This window comes from Patagioenas fasciata, chromosome 6 (assembly GCF_037038585.1).
Source record: "Patagioenas fasciata isolate bPatFas1 chromosome 6, bPatFas1.hap1, whole genome shotgun sequence".
NCBI classification, from domain to species: Eukaryota; Metazoa; Chordata; class Aves; order Columbiformes; family Columbidae; genus Patagioenas; species Patagioenas fasciata.
The window spans coordinates 1,466,969-1,489,546 of NC_092525.1; the positions used below are offsets into that span (position 1 = coordinate 1,466,969).

At 51.7% G+C, this 22,578-nt stretch overlaps 1 long non-coding RNA gene across 1 annotated transcript; it reads right to left on the minus strand.

The window, feature by feature from the left end:
• Positions 1-4,246: 4,246 nt before the first annotated feature.
• Positions 4,247-9,535, minus strand: LOC139828170 (uncharacterized). Its single transcript, XR_011739532.1, has 3 exons — positions 9,303-9,535; positions 8,886-9,043; positions 4,247-4,764 (listed from the first exon to the last, which is right to left on the minus strand). It is a non-coding gene; the product is annotated as an uncharacterized lncRNA (long non-coding RNA).
• Between the last annotated feature and the right edge of the window lie 13,043 nt (positions 9,536-22,578).

Sequence of the window (22,578 nt, forward strand, 5' to 3'; positions counted from 1 at the left end):
TAAACAATGTGTTATTAAATCTTCTGTCTCCCTCTTGTCGTGCAGAAGGATCTAAAACGTGAAAAACATCCCCTCATCGTGCAGGCGGTCAGAAAGCATTTACCCCACGTGAACCGGTTAATGAAGGGTACATCTTCTATAACTTCATCGCAATATACATTAACTTGGTAGCTTCTCTTGAATTCCCCCCTTTTCAATATACTTGCAAACTCTTTGGCAGTATAAATCTACGAAATATTATCATCTCGCGTTGTGGTACAGCACAATTATTTGTTACCCACTAGCAGTACCAAACAGAACACTGTAGCGTAATGTAAGTAAAAACGACTAGCATCAAAATCAGAGTCCTAAGATCAATGCTGACAGAACTGCGAAGCCGCAGCTCCTGCCGGTTCTGGCGTTGGTTTCTGGCACTTCTGACCGCTTCGGGTCAAACGGCGCCTCTTCCCCCGGCCGTGGGCTGCAGTACCCGAGTTTCGCCACAGGGCGGCAGCACTGAGACCGCCGCGGCAGTCCCGGGCGAGCGGTCGTGCCGCGTTTCGCGGGAACCCCGCAAAATAAACCCCAGAAAACAAACGCGACAAAACAAAAAAGCACACAGAGAGCCGCGGAACGAAAGCCGCACGTACAGGACACAGAACCCGCCGGGCCTCGCCCCGAGCTCCCGGCGAAGCGGCGCCCGACCCGCCACGCCACCGAGCCTGCAACCGCGCCTTCGCTCCCACCAGCTTCGCCAGCTCGGCCGTAAGGGCAGCGGGGAAACCGAACCGAACGCCTCCTCACCGCGCCGGCCCATCCCACTCCCCCCGTTCCAACGGCACGGTCACCCTCGCCGCGGACGCAGTCACCTGCCGCCTCTTTCGCCGCTCCGTTCCCCTCGCACTCTCCCACCGTCCCGCGGCGGGAGGCTCCCGGCTGTCGCCTCCTTCCCCTCTGCCTTTCTGCCGCCTCCGGGGACCTCACGAAGGGCTGCCCTGAGCCGCCTACCTCCAGGTCCCCGGGCGCCGGTTGCAGCAACCGCTCCGCAACCGCCCCGACCCCCGTTCCCGTTAATTCCCGGTACCCACCCCGAGACACCACGGACCCGCTCGCCAGGACCCGCGCTGATTGGCTGCTTTCCACCCCCCCACACTGTCCCTCTATTGGATGCTCCGCCCCTCCGGCAAAATGATAGCCTGCCTAGGCACGTCAATCACCATTTTCTCCGCCTATCAGCGCTCGCAGTTTGGGCATGCACAGTAGGGAGGCAGCAGCACCCGCTCCCTTCCGCAACACGATTGGCTGCCGAGAACCAGTCAATCACCATTCTCTCGGCCCATCAGTACTCGCAGTTTGCTCATGCGCAGTACGGAGCCTCCGACACCCGCCCCTCCGGCAATCTGAGTGGCGGACAGAATGGCAATTGACGTGCCTTGGCAGCCTATCAGCGATCCGCCCCCCCCCCCCAGCCTTCCCGCGCCATCTGATTGGCCCGCTCTGCACCCTCACCCGTCTGCTCTCCGCCCTGCCGGGACCCCCACGCCCTTTGCCCGCGCGGCTTCCAGCAGCCGCGTTTGAAAGGAAACAACAAACCGCGCTCCTTTGCTTTATGCTGACAAGGGGGGCGGGTGGTCACCTACCCTTAAATTCATTGTGAACAGAGAGAGCCCTAAGGAGCTCCGGCTGGCAGGTTTCTCTCCCCTGTGCCCGGGACCGAGGAGACGCCGCCGCCTCCTGCCGCCGCCTCGCCCGTTCCCCTCGCAGCGGGGCCTCCCCGGGAGAGCCGGGGGCCTCGTTTTTTCCCGGCTGCTCGTCCGACCGCTGCCCCCCCCTTTCTGACGGGCACGACGCCGCCCGCAGTGGCAGAGTCCCCCTCTTACCCGCGGCACGGGCACCGGGCGCCGCTCCCCAGCTGCAGTTCCGGGCGGTGGCCACCAGACGGCAGCACCGAGCGCGGTCACGCAGCGCCCCCCGGGCCCCGCAGCGCGGGCGCTTTTTCTTGACCCGTGGGCAGCCTGAGCTCCCCGAACGCGCTTTCCCAGAGCCGCGCACATGGCAGACACACTGATAAAAGATAATAGCCCGACATTGCTAAAATGTGTTTTTTTCCTAAAGATGCCTTCTGTCCTAATAAAATACATTGCCTCTCCCTGTGCCCCGTGTCTTGTCTGCAGCAGTAACTCGGCTCGCCCGCAGCTGTGGCAGCTCTGCTGCTGCTACAGGGTCAGTTCCAGCCCTTACCCTCGGCTGAGCAGCAGCCGGGCAGGCGCTGCTGCTCTGGGCGCTGCGCATCCTTCAGGAACGGTTCTCAAACGATCCTGTGCAACGATGTCCAGAGCCAGGACCCCCGCGGCGGGGGACAGGAGCACACGGCCGGGCCCGTCCCGGCTCGGGGCTGTTTCCGCAGTCGCTGTGAGCTGATCCGTGAGCTGGAACCAACCTCCCCATGCCCCGGCCCGGCCCTTTGTCCCCGGCTTTCCCAGGGCAGCGCAGCGGGCTGGGTCACACCAACTGTTCTCTGCTGGCACCACCCAGCCGGGTCACCTGTGTCTGCGGTTGTGGGGACACCCCACGGGCTCCCTGGAAACGGACATCACAGCACTGAGAGGGGGCGTTCAGGAGCCTCTGCGCTTTTGGGTTGGTTTGTTTGGGGTTTTTTTCCTTTTGTTGTTTTGATCGTTAGCTTCTTGTTGTCGGTTGGTTTGTTTTTAAGCTGTTACTCTATATAGCTCATCCATGGTGCTTATAGAGCATGGGTAAATCTACCCTGCTTCCTCACAGGAGACAACCATCTCGCTTTACAACAGGTGATTGAATCTGCTATAGAAAAGTTCAACCACCTCCTGTACAGCAAAGGATAAAAGAAAGTATGGATTTTTGTTGCATCTAATCCCCAATGCAAGTACCCATTAACAATACATTAGCAGTGGGTTCCTTCAAATATTCACAGTGAAGGTAGTTCCTGGCACGATTGTATTAGCGTTCTTACTATTTTACGGGAGAAACACAGGGCACAGCTGATTTTGCCCACGTGCAGCGCAGTGATCACACGGGTGCGGTGAACCGGGTGGAAGGCCCTAGAAAAGGAAAATCAGCCTCCGTGTGCAGGGCCAAAACAGAAATCCTTTTCAAACTGTGCCATTTTAAAAAGCTACCAGGGGTATAAAGCAGAAAAAAGAGCAGTGAATGTGTATAATGACACAATTAGATGGTTCTCCAGTTCCATGATGTGCTCTTTTACTGACAGTGTCTGCTGGAGTGGATACCCTGGACACCAACAAGCGGGTCCTGGTGCTGTGCCCATGGTGATTCATCCACTGTGGCCGTGGGTGTTAGGCCCTGATACAATAGACACAAAACCTTGGGAGGGAGGTGATCACAGTAGAACGCTTAAAGATAATGAGCTAGCAGACTTGATTTAATCTTTATTTAAAAATACACATGGCTGCTGTCTTTTCTACAGTTTAGGTAGGACGGGCTCCAATATCTCTATGAATTACAATACATGACAAAAATTAAAGGGGGAAAGCTCTATTTTTACAATGGTAAATACAGTCTAAATCAATTTGGGAAACAGGTAAAGGGGTGTAGCAAATGAGGCACAGACGATCCTGTTTTATCTCAGAAGGCTTTGGCGTATTTACAGCTTTAGGCACAGCGTGTCCAATCCCGTATAAAATGCACTGTCCATACCAATTCAGCCTGTCCCCCGATATAAGGACATCAGGATGCCACCCTGCATTCACCAAGGGACAATCCTGATCTAATGTTCTCTGTGTATTCTACACCAATATCTGTTCGTCAACAAACCTTTTACTGGTTTCAATTTCTTTCCCTGATTGTCCTTTTTCAAATACAATGCGTATGTAACATTTTGTATTGTGTAATATGCATTATATAATAGACAATATATGATTTAAAACATATATCTTACTATATATTACATGTAGTGCATTGCTATACTACACATCTCAAGGTATACCCACCCAGACCTGTGCAGCATATTAATATTCTTTACAGTGGCCACCATTAATTACAATATTCAATCAGATTCCCCCTGGTAGCTTTCCCCAGGGAGTCAAACGATCCTTTTCCAATGTCACAAAATACAGCCGGGGGGGACTTCTTTCGAATCCCTCCTGTCCCTTGTCCACTACCTATTTCACAATCACAATAACAAACAATTGGTTAACCGTAAGTATTGGACTATAAAATCACCCAAGACACAAGTAACAACAAATCACTAAAGACACAAACAATTATACAATTGCTAAGGCACAAACAGCAAAATCACTAAAGGTACCTTTATCAAATTACTGTTCCCTTGTTTTTCTCTTTTATTTATTGTTTTCTCATTTTCCTCTTTAGTTTTTTATTTCTTTTTAATTTACCCAATTTACCAAAATGCGCAGACCCAACGCGCTGGTGTTGCCCACGTCTCGCGCAGGCAGCCTGCAAACAAACCAGACTATGAAAGTGCCTTATCTCATTGATGGGGTTTTACCCACGTCTCGAGCTGGCCCGAGGATCCGTGATCCCTTCCGGGAATTCCCCGGTGCCGGCACAAGGTCCCAGAGATCCTGGGGTCCACGGGAGGTCAGGCAGATTATCCCATCCTCGTCGCCAGAAAACGATACCGAAAAGTCGGCAAACAGACTCTCTAACACTGTTTTGAAAGTGTTAAAAAGCAGGCACTTTTATTACGGCGCGCTGGGCACTCGGGGGATCGCTCCTCTAATCCAGCGTGCGTTCCGCTTTCCTCTGGTTTTACATATCCTGGAACTCCTGAAACAGCAAAACACGCCAACCACTGTTTACAGACGTCCCGTGCTCTTTCACCAGTGCGTGCAGCCGCAACGAGAAATCTGGAATGAGCGTCTACAGAAACACATACGTATTTACCCACTTCAGAACAACGCGTTACATCAGCTGGCCGTAATGTCAGTAATCCCTCCTGGATTAACACCCTCTTTGGATGGCACCGGTGCTGACTGTTGGCAATCAGGGCAGGACATAAGAACGCTCCTGGCCTGATCCGTTGTAATTTGAAATTGTCGTTTTAACGACTTTGCATTCTGGTGAAAGAGTTTATGTGATAATTTACCTTGCTCCAAGGCTTTAGGCACAGTAAGCGGCACAGCTCGTGCATCGGCCCTCCTATTGCCTTCCACAAGAGGTCCTGGAAGGGCAGCGCGAGAGCGGATGTGCGCTGCATAAAAACCATGACGTCTATGATTTATTAGGAACCATAGCATTCTCAATTCAGCCATCAAAAGAGGATTATCCTCTTCCTTCAGAAAAGAAGCTTCCAGGCGGTTAAGTATGCCAGCTGCATAATATGAGTCAGTTACAACATTCAAAGGCTCATTACAGAACACTCAAAAGCGATCCTAACAGCTGTCAGCTCAAGAACTTGTTTGACCCTTGGTCTCCTTTTTCTACCTTGTGTTTGGAACACTGGGTATCTGAGTTTAGCCACATAATTACAACTTTACGTGAGCGACCAAAGGCATCAGTAAATACAGTCTTGTCACTTACTGGTCGTTGCTGACAGCAGCATTTGCCCTACAACGGTAAATTACCAATTTCAGCCCACAGTTTATGTTGGGGGTAATAAACTGATATGTTCCCTGCATATGTTGCCAATGCAATCTGGAAATTCACATCTTCAGTTAATTACCATTGCAAATTCTCCTTTGTTGTAGGAATAAATATACATTCAAAGTCTGTCCCATACATAGCACATAAACATTCTCTGCCTTTAATTATTGGGTTTGCATACATTTCTTTTATTATCCAAACTGTTTTCATTGGTGTGTGAGCTAGAAAAACCCATTCCAACTCTTAAAGAATCACTTAATGACTTGTCCCATTGAAACGGTACTGCAAACGGTTGGACGGTATTGGCTATGAGTGCCAGCCAAACTGGCAGCTGCAAATTGCGTCCCCATCCCTATTTTTGTTCAACAGCATCGAATACTTTCTATATGGCCTGCTGAGCTTTGTCATCCAATACCTGAGTAGACAATAAATTCAGGTCTCCTTTCAAAAGTGTAAAAAGTAGACACAGTTCCTCTGTGGCAATGCCCAAAATAGGTCGGAGCCAATTTATGGCTCCTAGCAATTTTGTAAGTCATTTAAGGTCATGATATTATGGAATTTAAGAGGTACTGGCTAAGGAATGATTTCTTGTTCTGTTATTTGCCACCCCAAATATTTCCATGGAGCAGTTTTCTGAATTTTTTCTTGTGCAATTTGTAATCTAGCCTTTTGTATAGCGTTACATAGGACTTGCATTACTTGTTGTAGTTCCTGCTCTTATAACATGACAAGCAAGATATCATCCATATAACGACAGATACAAGCTGAGGGGTACAGCTTCCTCACAGGTTGTACAGCTGCTGCAACTACTGTCTTGCAAATGGTTGGACTATTTCTCATCCCTTGTGGTGATACCACCCAATGCTATCTCTTCATAGGCTCCTCTTGATTAAGTGAAGGAACACAAAATGCAAATCTGGGGGCATCCTCAGGATGTAGCAAGGTGGCACAGGTGTCCATGCCATAATTTTGATTTCACCTTGATAATCAGAGTCAATTACTCCAGGTAAAACAAACAAACCCAATTTGGTAGTAGATGATCAACCTATTAACAAAGCATGCACACTAGGCACTAAAGGCCCCCACACTCCTCTGGGAATAAGCAATACCACAGCAGTAATTAATTATCATCACTGACGGGCTGGCAGCCAAGTCCAGCCCTGCACTTCCAGCTGTTCCAGGGAAGAGATCTCGGGTCATGAGTTTAGACTTGAATTTATTTGATGGGGGTGGGGGAAGTCCTGTCCCCCACCTCCTGGGAAGGGTTAATTGGCTCCCCCTTTACATTAATCCTTGAATGATGTTCACTCACACAGTGCTTGCCCTTTCCCCATTTTGGACGATCTCTAGGAGGTACAGCCTTCGAAGTCTGGCGTGCATACTTTGTGTAATCTTTCTTTACACGACCCAGTGTCCCACAACAAAAACAATTCGATTTCAGTTCTGTTCCCAATACTTGTAACTGTGCTGCTAAAGCAGCAGCTAGAGAGCTGGTATAATGTTCAGTTGACTTATGTTTTGACACACTCTCATATCTGCTATAGTACACCTTTCCCTATTCCCCAAATCCTGCAACACACGCTGACAATCAGCATTAGCATTCTCAAAAGCCAATTATTTTAGTAACAACTCATGCGCTGTGTCATTATCAATTTGTCTCTCCAAAGCAGTTTGCAAGCGGTCTAAAAACAGCGCATAAGGTTCCTGTGATCCTTGCAAGATTTTTGAAAAGGACGTATTGGCATCTCTCCCAACCTCCAGTAACTTCCGAACCACTTTCATTGCTAGTTTTGCTATTACACCACATATATATCTCTCTGGGTTACGCAACTTGATTATCTGGCAAAGCGTGGGCACATTCCCCAGCTAAAGGACTGCAATCAATCCATCTCATCCGATATGCATTATCAACGGTCTCTATAGTACAGTTCTCCCAAAAATCAGATAACTACTAGTCAATATACTGTATGGTTAAGATCATTTTCAACAAAGAACGCCAGTCATGTGGAGTAAGTTCGTAAGAGGAGCTTAATGCTTCAAAAATGTATAACAAATGATAAAGTAACCCCATTTTCTTTAGCTAATGTTGGTAATTCCTTTACAACATCATATGGTAGCTGCTGAAAGCCTGGAGATTGCTGTTCACAACAGATCACTGGGCATGCCGTAACCACTTTCGAGTCTCCTGTTTTCAAAGCCTCTTCTCTACATTTATCCCACATGGTTTAATTAGTGCGCACTTTCAGTTGCAAAGTAACATCCGGGGGGAATAAATCAGGCTCTTACTCTGGGTCCGTCGGGCCAGGATCAAGGGGCTTGTCAGGCGACTCCCACAAACCATCATTTGCCAAAAGTGTTCACTGTAGTGTACATGCAGGGGCTTTGTTATCAGCCAATCCTTTATCCACTACTACATCTGTGGTCAGTGCATTTTTGCCTAATCTATCTACAGGATCCCCCTCCTTCCCTGGCAAGGGAGGAGCAGAAGGTTCACAATTAGTTGCAACCCGCGCAACTACTTCCTTCTGAGTCGCTATTAAAGCAGACATAATTTTTGCCCAAGTAGATAAATATTCACAAGCAGCTTTATCTCCAGTTGCTGCCTGTTCATATAATTCTCGTTCAACTTTCTGCCATGCCTCCAACTAAAATGTTCCAGTTGTAGGAAAGTCCAGCACATGATCAGCAAGCCTTTCTTATAAAGTCATTAATCGGACTACTGGTACATTGTGATTTTGCTTTCTTAATAAAAGTTGAAGGACATCTAGGGTTTGTTTGGTTCAAGGGATAACTTCCCTCCTATGGTTCCAAATTGCTCATCTTTTCTTGCTGATGGGTGCACGCTGTGGTTTCTGTTTCCTGGCTCTGTTTCCCTGTCCTTGTTCAATTGGGCTTTGCCACCAGAACGGCTGCTGCCTTTACAGCCGCACTCAAAGTCCCTGTTCGGGTGCCATTTGTAGTGAATGTGGCACCGACTCTCTTTTAAGGTGAGACAAGAGACATTTGTTACAAACTCAGGTTTGCATTTATACTCGCTATGATGCTTGCTCAAGCATTTGCTGATTTGGTAAGTTCGTCATAACATAAGTGATATATTGGTACTGCCATAAAAGCATCGTTGTCTATACCACAAGCTACCCCCGTCATCCCCCTTGATGTATCATTCCTGTACCAATCCCTCTGTCCTCGATGTATCACGTAGCATACAGTACATGCTTCTTGTGTTATTCCACTAATGATTGTTCTCACGCTGTCAACTCTCACAGTTTCTCATAGGCCCAATGTCAGAATACTGCCACAATCACCTTTCTCCTTCCTTGAGCTCTCCTGACCTGCGGTTCCACCACTGTTGTCTTCTTTCTTGATCCCTCTTGACTCACAGGTGCCCTCCAATCCTCTTTCTCGATCACTCTTCCTCACAGGTTCGCCTCCTTCCTTACTTTTCCTTTGCACGCTGCTCCACCTGAAGAGAAACACACAGAGGACTGAGCTACATCAGCCCCAGGGCACTACAGTCAGACGGGGGCTGAATCTGGGGGCTGACACCTCCCCACACCCCACAGCGTGCCCGCCTTGCCTTGGCCCCGGCCCCTCACACAGCCCTTCCCCTCAGCTCTGCCCCTCCGCTGCAGCACAGCTTCCGCACATGCCCTGCTCAGGCTGGACCCCAGTTTCATGGGTTAGAGATATCATAGCTCAGTACAAATCCCCACGGTCCTCACCTGCTGTTTGGTGCTTGTGGAGGGTCACACTCCCTGTGCCCCAGGACACTGGCCCTGCCCGGCCCTGCGGGAGTGTCTGGAGCTGCCGCTGGCTGGTTCTCCAGCTTTAGGGTCACCCGCAGAAGCCCGCTCTCCTCAGCTCTGCACACCCATCCAGTTGCGCCGCCCAGGCAAAGTCAGCTTCACCCTCTGCTCTACACCTCACCTGCAAACAACCAACTTTCAACTGACAACTGTCCAAAACCCACCGACAAACTCTCCAAATCTCAGCCTTTCGCTTGCAACTGCTGCCTCTAGTGCATCTCACAGACAAGCCTTCAAAATCCCCTCATCCTGCAATAATACTCCAGCACTGATCACCTGCGGGAACAACTACCACAATACCAGGCAAACACCAACCAGTTCTGGCACGGAAATATCACTTTCTCCTCAAGATTCCACCCTACACCAACTGCTGACAAACACACGCTGTCCTCACCAAAGCCAAACGCTGCAACAACCAGCGACAACTCAAATTTGCGTGGGCGGTGCAAAATTGCAGGGGTGAGCTAACGCAGAGCTGGGCTTGAAAGCTGCAGAGTGTGCACCCTGTGCTATAACGTGGCGAGCTACTGCCATTCTGCCTTCTCCCTGGGAGAAGCGCGTGAGCAGAGGCTGCTTCAAGGCACGATGGGAACGGTTTGGTTCTCCGGGTCTCTCAGGGCGAGAGCGATAAATGTGATCTGTGTCGTGGCGCAGGAACTTCCCGTACACTTGCTCCTCCATTCGGTCTCGGGTGCTGCAAGAGAGGGAGCGAGAGATTCAGGGCAAGATTGACAACCTCGGCGTCCCCGTCCCAGCCACGGGTCACCCAAACCTGCAGACATCCCGGGAGGCCCCCTAAGATTTACACTCCCCTATGCCCCACCCTTGAAGCCTGGACATCGCCAGAACCATAGAGCAAGTATTTCTTGAGGAGGCACCCAAAGGGTCCGTGTTCTCTTTCAGGCAGATGCTAGCGCAAGATTGCAAATCATCTCACAGCTACCAGGAAGGTAAAAAATAACGTCTTGAAATGGGAAAGGAACAGGTATTGTTTCTCTTCATCACCTCCCTCATTGCCACGTTATCAAGGTCTCCCGCAATGTTCCACAGGAAACTTGAAGCTTGGAATTCCTGGTATTCTGAACCTGGGCAAGAAAGGAAGAAAAGCATGAGACTGATCATAAAGAGGGTGGCTGCTCGTAACATGGAAAGAGCAGTAACAAGGTAAAAAGATATCACTTTTCCTTAGAGAGCTCTCAAAGCTGCCTGTTAAGGACAAGAAAAACAAACTTGTGACGGACCATTACTTAAAATCCAAGGCCCAGGAAGCGATCTAATGTACATTGAAACGCGGGCCACGAGACAGTGGAAGTGCCACGAGCTGAGACTGAAGGGACAGAGGATGAATTTCCAAAGAAGTTTAGGTTTCGATGTCAAAACGGAAAATTCTACGTCATTAAAATATAATGCAAAAGTCAGTGTAAAATCAAGTAAGGCAACGACTCCAAATGAACTCCCAGGCGCTTCAGTCACTCAGCAGATCAAAAATGCGGATCATTTCTCACCTGCCCACCTCCCAAACCCCAGCCTATGTCCCCTGCTTCCAGCTTACCTGAGCCCAGATTAAAGGAGGATTTCAGAGGCCATGCCAAGTTCTGCTGCTCCTCGTTCGGGTTGCCAGTCTTCCTCCTCGCTCTGGAATTGCAGGTCAACCGCCTTCCTGTTCTTCTTTGATTGACGCTGAGCTGCCGCGTTACCCGCTGCCGTCTGAGCGGATCTCGGGGAGCCTCTGGAACCGCCAGAGCGCTCCCCCCACCAACATTCTCTTGCCTTGTTTTCGGGGTTCCTCTTCACCAGCTGAGGCGCCCTCCCACCCCCCGCCGCCCTCTTACCTTTTTCTAGAGGTCTCTTGAGCCACCAGCAAGCTCCCCCGCACCTTCCCTCAGCGATCTTGGCCCGCCAGAGGCCTGCCCCTCGTCAGCCTCCTCCCCTTTTCCTGGGTGCTGCTTGAACCACTGGTGGGCTCCCCTCCACCATCCTCTCGTCCTTTGTAGGGGAGTCTCGTGACTCACCAGAGCGCTCTCCGCCGTTGCCTTGCTGGGGTTATTGACACCGCTTGACTTGCCAGAGTGCTCCCCCTCGCAGTTCTCTTGTTGGATTTCTTGGGACCTTTTGAACCATTGGAACAACGGGAATGCTCCCCCCCACTGTGACCTTGCCTTTCTTCAGTGCCATCTTGACGTGCTGGAGCACTTCCCCGCGCCGTCCTCTTGCCTTTTACTGGGGAGTCTCTTGAATATCCACAGCACTCCCCCCTGCCATCCTTTACCAGATTTTTTGACACTTCTTGACATCTCGGAGTGCTCTCACTCACCCTTGTCTTGCCTATTTTCAGGGCGCTCCTGTCCCGCTGGATGCTCCTCCCTGCTGTCCTATTGCCAGATTGAGAATTCTCGACCTGTCCCAGCGCTACCCCACCGTCCTTCTGCCTTCTAACTGGGAAGTCACTTGAAGAACTGGAGCACTCCCCCCTGCTGTCCTCTTGCCTTTCTTCACTGAGATTTTGGCCTGCCAGAGCACTCCTCCCTGTTGTCCTCTCACTGGATTTCTTGGGACCTCTTGACCCACTGGGTTTCTCCTCCTGCTGTCCTTTTGCCTTTCTTTAGTACAATCTCAGCCTGCTGGAGCGCTCCCCCTCGCCGTCCTCCTGCTGGATTTCTTGGAACCTCTTGACCCCTTAGGGCGTTCCCCCTGCCACCCTCTTGTGGTTTTTGGGGGAGTCTTGTGATCAACCAGGCCGTTTCCCCCCACCATCCTCTTCCCCTTTTCCTGGGTGCTTCTTGATCCACCAGAGTGCTCTCAAAGCTGCCTGTTACCATCCTCTAACCATTCTCTTGCCTTTTTTGGTGGAGTCTTGTGACTCACCGGAGCGTTCTCCACCATTGTCTTGCTGGATTTGTTGACATCGCTTGACCTGCCGGAGCGCTCCCCCTCACAGTTCTCTTCCTGGATATCTTGGGACATTTTGAACCACTGGGGGGCTCCCACCCGCCATCCTCTTACCGCATTTATTGAGACGTCCTGATCTGCCAGAGCGTTCCCCCTCGCCGTCCTCTTGCTGGATTTCTTGGGATGCCTTAAACAACTGTGGGGCTCCCACCCACCATCCTCTAACCGCATTTATCGAGATTTCCTGATCTGCTGGAGCGCTCCCCCTTGCCGTCCTCTTGCTGGATTTCTTGGGATCTCTTGGACCACTGGGGGGGCTCCCACCCCCCATCCTCTTACCGCATTTATTGAGACTTCCTGATCTGCTGGATTGCTCTCCCCCTGGCCTTCCTCTTGCACTTTTTTGGGGGAGTCTTCTTCACACATCCGAGCGCTCTCCCTCACCCTTGTCTTGCCTCTAGTCAGGGCGCTCTTCTCCCGCTGGAACGCTCCTCCCCGCCATCCTATTGCCAGACTGAGAATTCTTGACCTGCCGCAGTCCTGCCCCGCCATGCTCCTGCCTTCTGCCTGGGAAGTCACTTGAAGAACTGGAGCGCTCTCCCCCGCTGTCCTCTTGCCTTTCCTCAGTGGGATTTTGGCCTGCTAAAGAGCTCCTCCCTGTCGTCCTCTTGCTGGATTTCTTGGGACTTCTTGACCCATTAGGGCGTTCCCCCTGCCACCCTCTTGTGGTTTTTGGGGGAGTCTTGTGACCAACCAGGCCGTTTCCCCCCACCATCCTCTTCCCCTTTTCCTGGGTGCTTCTTGATCCACCAGAGTGCTCCCCTGCACCATTCTTTTGCCTTTTTTGGGAGAGTCTTGTGACTCGCCGGAGAGTTCTCCACCATTGTCTTGCTGGATTTCTTGACATCGCTTGACCTGCCGGAGCGCTCCCCCTCGCAGTTCTCTTGCTGGATTTCTTGGGACGTCTTAAACAACTGAGGGGCTCACACCCACCATCCTCTAACTGCATTTATCGAGATTTCCTGATCTGCCGGAGCGCTCGCCCCTGCTGTCCTCTTGCTGGGTTTCTTGGGACCTCTTGACCCACACGAGCTCTCCTCCCCACCGTCTTCTTGCCGGACTTATTGAGACTTCTTGACCCGCCAGAGTGTTCCCCCTCATCATCCTCCTGCCTTTTTCTGGGGATTCTCTTCAACAACTGAAGAGCTCCCCCGCACTGTCCTCTTCCCTTTTTTCTGGGTGATTCGTGAATCACCGGTGAGCTTCTCCTTACCACCCTCTTGGGCTTTTTTCAGAGCAACCTTGACCCATCAGAGCACCCCCTCACCGTCCTCTTGCCAGATGTACTGAGGGTTCTTCATCTGCCACAGCGCTCCCCCACGCCATCCTCTTGCTGGATTTCCTGGAACCTTGTGAACCACTGGGGGGCTCCCACCCACCATCCTTTTACCGCATTTATTGAGACGTCCTGATCTGCCAGAGCGCTCCCCCTTGCCGTCCTCTTGCTGGATTTCTTGGGATCTCTTGGACCACTGGGGGGGCTCCCACCCGCCATCCTCTTACCGCATTTATCGAGACTTCCTGATCTGCTGGAGCGCTCCCCCTCGCCGTCCTCTTGCTGGATTTCTTGGGTCCTCTTGACCCATTAGGGCGTTCCCCCTGCCACCCTCTTGTGTTTTCTGGGGGAGTCTTGTGACCAACCAGAGTGCTCCCCCCCACCATCTTCTTCCCCTTTTCCTGAGTGCTTCTTGATCCACCAGAGTGCTCCCCTGCACCATTCTCTTGCCTTTTTTGGGGGGAATCTTGTGATTCACCGGAGCGTTTTCCACCATTGTCTTGCTGGATTTCTTGACACCGCTTGACCTGTTGGAGCGCTCACCCTCACAGTTCTCTTGCTGGATATCTTGGGACCTCTTGAACCACTGGGGAGCTCCCACCTGCCACCTTCTTACCGCATTTATTGAGACTTCCTGATCTGCTGGATTGCTCTCCCCACCGGCCTTCCTCTTGCACTTTTTGGGGGAGTCTTCTTGACACGTCCGAGTGCTCTCCCTCACCCTCGTCTTGCCTCTAGTCAGGGCGCTCTTCTCCCGCTGGAACGCTCCTCCCCGCCATCCTATTGCCAGACTGAGAATTCTTGACCTGCCGCAGTCCTGCCCCGCCATGCTCCTGCCTTCTGCCTGGGAAGTCACTTGAAGAACTGGAGCGCTCTCCCCCGCTGTCCTCTTGCCTTTCCTCAGTGGGATTTTGGCCTGCTAAAGAGCTCCTCCCTGTCGTCCTCTTGCTGGATTTCTCGGTACCTCTTGACCCACTGGGTCTCTCCTCCTGCCGTCCTTTTGCCTTTCCTTAGTACATTCTTGGTCTGCTGGAGTGCTCCCCCCCACCATCCTCTTGCTGGATTTCTCGGGACCCCTTGTCCCATATAGGACATTCCCCGCCACCACCATCCTGGTGTGTTTTTTAGGAGAGTCTTGTGATCGACCAGAGCGCTCCCCCCTTGACATCCTCTTCCCCTTTTTCTGGGTGACTTTTGAACCACTGGTGAACTCTCCCCCATCATCCTCTTGCCACATATATTGAGACTTGTTGATCCGCCAGAGCGCTTCCCCCACTGTCCTCTTGCCAGATTTACTGATACCTCTTGTCCTGTCAGAGCGCTCCCTCTCGCAGTCCTCTTTGTTCAGTTTGTAGGGTAGGAGGGGGGATCTCTGATTACAGAAAGGTCCCTTTGTTCTAGGAGACATTCCCTTGCTCCATGCTTCAGGTTGCCCATCTTCCCTCTCATTTTCAATATGCACGTCCATCACCTTCCTCCTCTTCTTTCTTGATCCCTCGACTCCCGCATGAACTCAAATCCTCTTTCTTGATCACTCTTTCTCGTAAGTTCACAACCTTACTTTCCTTTCTTGCTTTCGCCTTTGTGAGCTGCTCCACCCAAACCGAAATGCCCTGAAGACAGAAATACACCCACCCCAAGCCCGTACAGTCACATAGGGGGTGAGTCCGCTCGCTGACGCATCCCCACATCCCACAGCAAGCCCACCTTGCCTTGGCCCCGGCCCCCCGCACAGGCCTTCCCACCAACCCAGCCCCTCCGTAGCAGCACAGTTTCCCAGCATGCACCCCACAAAGACTTTCTTTGCCAGTCACCCCTGGCACTTACAGCAACACACCACATCAGCATCAAGAGCCCTGGGAGTGGAGAGCTGGCCAGGCCCTCACCCCGGCAGGATCCTCTTCCCCCTCCTTTAGCTGATGGCAGACAGACAAGACACCTCCCAAGAGGTGTCCAGTCCTCTCTCTCAACCACTCATGAGTACAAAAGCCCAGCCTCTACTCACCCACCCCGCCTCCCAAAACCCCACCAGCAGCCCCTGGTCCCAGCTGAACAGCAGCCAGTGCTGAAGATCTGGCTCGTGTTGTCGGACACAACCTTCCCATGGATGTCTGGGCCCCTGAGCAGTTTCCAGGGGTGGGAGGGCGCAGTCCTGATTACAGGGAGGTCCCTGTCCCAAGGGGGACATTTTCTTCCTCCTCACTCCTGAGTCGCAGCTCCATCACCTTCCTCCTCTTCTTTCTTGATCCCTCCTGACTCGCAGCTCTACCACCGTCATCTTCTTTCTTGATCCCTGTTGACTTGCAGATGCACTCCAATCCTCTTTCTTGATCGCTCTTCCTCGTAGGTTCACCACCTTCCTCTTCTTTCTTGCTTTCGCCTTTGCGAGCTGCTCCACCCGAACAGAGATGCACAGAAAACAAAAGTATACCCACCCCAGGCCCGTACAGTCACACGAGGGGGCGAGTCCGGTCGCTGACGCATCCCCACACCCCACCACAAGGCCACCTTGCCTTGGCCCCGGCCCCCCGCACAGGCCTTCCCACCAACCCAGCCCCTCCGTAGCAGCACAGTTTCCCAGCATACACCCCACCACAAGTCCACCTTGCCTTGGCCCCGGCCCCCCGCACAGGCCTTCCCACCAACCCAGCCCCTCCGTAGCAGCACAGTTTCCCAGCATGCACCCCACAAAGACTTTCTTTGCCAGTCACCCCTGGCACTTACAGCAACACACCACACCAGCATCAAGAGCCCTGGGAGTGGAGAGCTGGCCAGGCCCTCACCCCGGCAGGATCCTCTTCCCCCTCCTTTACCTGCTGGCAGACAGACACCTCCCAAGGGATGACCACCCTGCTCCCTTAACTGCTCCCAAGTCCAAGAGCCCAGCCCCTGCTCACCACCCCCACCTCCCAAAACACAGCCAACAGCCCCTGCTCCCATTTTACCACTTTACCCCCGAGCACGGTTTCTAGGGGTGGGAGGGGGACGCACTAATCACAGATCGTTCCCTGTGCTTAAGGATACATTCTCCTTCTCGCTGGCTCAGCCTGCCCATCTTCCTCCTCACTCTTGACTCGTAGCTCCAATCCTCTTTCGTGATCGCTCTTCTGTGTCAGTACACGGAAGACCGGGCACATGAGAAACTGCAAGAGTCAACAGCATGAGAACAAGCATTAGTGGAAAAATACAAGAACAAAGGACTGTATGCTATGTGATACATCAAGGACAGAGGAGTTGATACAGGATTGATGCATCAAGGACAGAGGGACAGCTTGTGATAGACAAAAAAGGTGTTTATGGCAGTGACTTTGGTGGGAACACAAAACACATCACTTATGTAATGACTAACTTAGCTAATCAACAAATGCTTGAGCAAGCATCATAGCGAGTATAAACGCAAGCCTGATTTGTAATAAACATCTCTCATTGCACCTTAAAAGAGAGTCCGTACCGCATTCGCTACAAATGGCGCCCTGGAACAGGGACTTTCAGCGTGCCTATAAAGGCAGTAGCCGCTCTGGTAGCGAAGCCCAATCGAACCAGGAAACAGGACCGGGAACCAGGACAGTGCACGCCCACCACCAACGAAAGGTGAGCGATTGGGAACCATGGGAGGGAAGTTATCCCTTAAGCAAAGACAAACCCTGGATGTCCTTCAACATGCGCTACAAACGCAAAATCAGGATGTATCAGGGGTCTGATTGGTGAGTTTATTAGAATGGATTGCTAATCATGTGCTAGACTTTCCTACAACTGGTACATTTCAGTTGGAGACATGGCACAAAGATGAATGAGAATTATATGAACAGGTAACGACTGGAGATAAAGCTGCTTGCAAAATATTCATCTACTTGGGGAAAAATTATGACTACTAAGATACAGGATACAGGACTGATACATCAGGGACAGAGGGACAGCTTACTATAGAAAAAAATGCGTATATGGCAGTTACATCGCTCATGTCATGTCTAACTTAGCTAAAGAGCAAATGCTTGAGCAAGCATCATAGCGAGTATAAATGCAAACCTGAGTTTGTAATAAATGTCTCTCATGGCACCTTACCGTGAGTCCACGCCAGATTCGCTACACTCTTCCTCATAGGTTCACCACCTTCCTCTCCTTCCTTGCTTTTCCTTTGCACGCTGCTCCACCTGAAGAGAAACACACAGAGGACTGAGCTACACCAGCCCAAGGGCACTACAATCAGACAGGGGCTGAGTCCGGGGGCTGACACCTCCCCACACCCCACAACGAGCCCACCTTGCCTTGGCCCCGGCCCCTCGCACATGCCTTAGAGATATCATAGCTCAGTACAAATCCCCACAGTCCTCACCTGCTGTTTGGTGCTTGCGGAGGGTCACACTCCCTGTGCCCCAGGGCACTGGCCCTACACGGCCAAGCTCGGCAGCGGGACTGTCTGGAGCTGCCGCTGGCTGGTTCTCCAGCTTTAGGGTCACCCGCAGAAGCCCGCTCTCCTCAGCTCTGCACACCCATCCAGTTGCGCCGCCCAGGCAAAGTCAGCTTCACCCTCTGCTCTACACCTCACCTGCAAACAACCAACTCTTCAACTGACAACTGTCCAAAACCCACCGACAAACTCTCCACACCTCAGCCTTTCGTTTGCAACTGCTGCCTCTAGTGCATCTCACAGACAAGCCTTCAAAATCCCCTCATCCTGCAATAACACTCCAGCACTGATCACCTGCGGGAACAACTACCACAATACCATGCAAACACCAACCACTTCTGGCACGGAAATATCACTTTCTCCTCAAGATTCCACCCTACACCAACTGCTGACAAACACACGCTGTCCTCACCAAAGCCAAACGCTGCAACAACCAGCGACAACTCAAATTTGCGTGGGCGGTGCAAAATTGCAGGGGTGAGCTAATGCAGAGCTGGGCTTGAAAGCTGCAGAGTGTACACCCTGTTGTTTAACGTGGCGAGTCACTCCCATTCTGCCTTCTCCCTGGGAGAAGCGCATGAGCAGAGGTTGCTTCAAGGCACGATGAGAACGGTTCGGTTCTCCGGGTCTCGGAGGCGAGAGTAATAAATGTGGTCTGTGTCGTGGCGCAGGAACTTCCCATCCACTTGCTTCTCCATTCAGTCTGGTGCTGCAAGAGAGGGAGAGAAAGAAAAAGTTAGGACCGAGTTAACAACCTCATCATCCCTGACCCCTAACCTGCAGGAATCCTAGGAGGCCTGATATAAGTTTTGCTCATCTCCCTGTCTTTGCTGGAATACTTTACTGTATAAATTTCTGTCATCAACATTCTCTTAACCGATCTGATGTGTTCATAGTTCCTAGCCCAGCATCCTTTCCTCAAAGTACCTCAGCATTTCCCTTTGAAACCACACCTTAGTGCCATCCCGTCCCAGAGCTACCTCAGCATTTCCCACTGCAGCCTCTGCGATGCCATCTCCTCCCTGAGGTACCTCAGCCTTTACCACCAAAACCTCTCTCCCTTCCGTCCTCTCCTTTAAGTCCCTCACCCTTTCCCGCCAAAGCCTCCCCCGATGTCATCACCTCCCTGAGGTACCTCAGCCTTTCTCGTCAAAGCCTCCCCCAATATCATCCCCTCCCTGAGGTACCTCAGCCATTCCCGTCAAAGCCTCCCCCGATATCATCCCCTTCCCGAGGTAGCTCAGCCTTTCCTGTCAAAACCTCCCCCGATATCATCCCCACCCCGAGGTACCTCAGCCTTTCCTGTCAAAGCCTCCCCCGATATCATCCCCACCCCGAGGTACCTCAGCCTTTCCTGTCAAAGCCTCCCCCGATATCATCCCCTCCCCGAGGTACCTCAGCCTTTCCTGTCAAAACCTCCCCCGATATCATCCCCTTCCCGAGGTACCTCAGCCTTTCCTGTCAAAGCCTCCCCCGATATCATCCCCACCCCGAGGTACCTCAGCCTTTCCTGTCAAAGCCTCCCCCGATATCATCCCCTCCCCGAGGTACCTCAGCTTTTCCCACCTAAGCTCCTCCCGCGCCGTCCCGCCCTCAGGTTCCTCCGCCGCTCCCTCCGTTCCCGGCCCCCCCCGCCCCTCGCGCCCCCCCTTGGCGCTCCCGACCCGCCGCTGCCCCCTCCCGCTCGCTTTCCTCCCTCTGTCCTGTGTCACTACGGGGGCTCCCCCCTCCGCCCCACGGCCCCGCCCGAGCCCCGCGCAGCGCTCAGCGCGGGGCTCCCTTCCCTCACAGCCGCCCGCGTGTTTCCCCCTCGCCCCGGCCTGGGGCCGCGCTGTTGCGGCTGGCTGCCCCTCGCCTTCCTCCTTCCGAAACCAGCCCGTCTGTCACCCTCCAGCCTCGCCCCTCAGCCGGTCCCGGGCCGTCCCCGTCCAGTCTCCCCACTGTCCGCCCGCCCCTCGCTCACCGCCGGCCCCGCCATTCCTCCCGCGCTGCTCCAGCCGCCGCACCGCCGGCACGCGCTCCGCGGCCCGCGCACTTACGCAGCGTGTCCCCGCCCATCCCGCGCAGGAGCCAATCCCGTCCGCGTCCGCCACCGGGCTGCGCCCCCCCCCCCCGCCTCCGCGCCCGGCACTGGCCCCCCCTGCCCCTCGCCTCCCTTCCGGAGCCACCGGCGGCCGCAGAGCGGCGCTGTCCGCCCGCAGGGCGGGGCCGGGAGCTTTCAGGCTGCGTCTGCCCGGGACCGAGGGCTCTGCCGCCTGCCCGGGACAGCCCGGGACCGAGGGCTCCGCCGCTGCAGCCCGTTTCGTGCCGTTTGCACCCCTCAGGTTACACGGCTGCAGCCTTCCTGCTGGTTTAGCTCACACACCTTTCTTCTTTCTAACTGCACAGCAGTTCACACTCACAAAAGTTCGTGCTGGTTGGCATAAGAGTATCTGCATAAGAATTTACAAACATTACAAAGATATACCACAGACCACAGCTCTCTAAGCTTTCAAGTTAAAGTTCCATGTTTAAATAAAACAGACAATACCAGTAGAGCTGTGTACCTCTGTCGTCTTTGTTCAGAAAGAAGTGACAACACCAGAAAACACATTGACAGCCAGTGCTTTGAACAGTGAAGGTGGGATCTACAAAAGTCTGATTAAACTAAACAGCCTCAGGTCTTTATCAAGCTGCAGATCTGCCAGGAATGCTGAAATGCAAGAGTTTACTCCTGCAATATTCCACGATGGAACAGCCACTTCATATCAAATATAATCTCAAAGTTCCAAACCAGTACATTAAAAAGCTACCAGTAAGTATTAGAAGACCACTGCAAGATCTTATTGCTTTTTGAGTTAAATAATAATTTTTCAATAAACCAAAACCCAAACAGGTTCTCAAATCTGTTGCTTATCATCCTGTTCATTCATTAGCACTGCAGCAATCAGTTTTTATACAATGTGTCAACAGAGGCGTCTAAAAAACCCCAAACAAAACTTATTCAAGTCCACGGACACCCCCGCCCTCCTTGCCCCCCCTCACCCTGAGCCCCACGATCACCACTTGGTGCGGGAGAGGAGCACAACTCGACAGACAGAACCAGAAATCCGACTGCGGTAAGAAGGAAACATCGAGGTAGTTACAGCTTCCTTAAACATTCAAAATCTGATGTCTTCCAAAACAAAGCACATCATCCTCATCATTTAAAAAGCAAAGTTGCTTTGTACGTCTCTGATCCTCACACCAGCTGAGTGGTTCTCAAGTCCGCTGAGCTCCACTGTGCAGCCACCCCCACGTCTGTGTCGCCTTGTCTGGAGTCCCCAGTCGCGGGACAGTGAGTGGGGTTGGACTCCAGTGATAAAGAAAAACACAAAGAGTCAAATTGGAAAAGTAATTAAAACAGAAGATCTGAAAGCCAGTTTAATTTTAATAACTTATTTGTACACTGCTATAAGCATATGAAGTATGGGGGTCACGAACTCTTGCTACCACATATGTGCCTTATTACAATAAGCACAGGAAACAAGGAAGTAGCATTCCTTCTATTTTTGATGTAATTATGAGCTAATACATCTCCTGAGATGGCTTCCAGACCTGATTTAGTATCTACACTGTGTTGTACTGCAGATAAATACCTCAGGTCAGCATTAATTGAAGACAATGTGCAGAATGAGCAATATGCAGGTAAGCACAAGATCCTGGATTCCTTACAAGAGTCTACTTTTAAAATTGTCTGAAAATGCTGCAGAAATTGTAGCAGATAAACAACAGTAGCCACATTTTGTCCTATGGCATTTACATAATGTTGATCCACCTGTATTAACTTGTGCCCTTTCGGAACAGAGCTGTAAACTCAGAGTGTCCAAAGACTTCTTTCTTTTGAATAGAATACGCTTAAACTGGCTGTCTTGAACAGACTGGCTGTGCAGACTTGCAGCAGTTGAATGGAGGATGTGATTCCAGTGAATGGAGACAGAAAGAAGATCAGCACAAAAGCAGCAATGACAGACCAGAGACACCCACCTAGAGCCTACGGAGACCAAAAAAAGTCGTCGCGTGGGCTTAGCAGTTGGGGAACCAGACCAAACAGCCTGGTTATTCTCCACCAGGAGGGTCTTTATCTGGCCATGATCATGTCATCAATGGAGAAACTCACCATCATCAGACAGAGTGCAGGCGTGGGCAATGAGAGCAGCAAATCCAGCACCGACACGGTGTCAGAGTTTGTACAGACAATGAACACGCTCACGGGTCTTGTTCAATACTTTACACACTATTCTGAAAAGAGACACTGATTTAACTGTTGCACAGCACATACTGTCACTTTACACAACTTGGAGAAACAAAGCAAGCTCATAAAGTTCATACTCCATACATCAGGATAGGAGGTTACTCATAAAATGCAATCATCTCTGCCAGATACAGGCAAATGCACATATTTATTTGAAGCAAATTCCAAGTTTATACCGTCATCTCAGGTCAAATTCTGCTATCAGACACAGGACACACAGCTCAAATGCCAACAGCTCATAGGAAAGCTTCACAAGAGAATGAACTAAACATACAGCTATGGAATC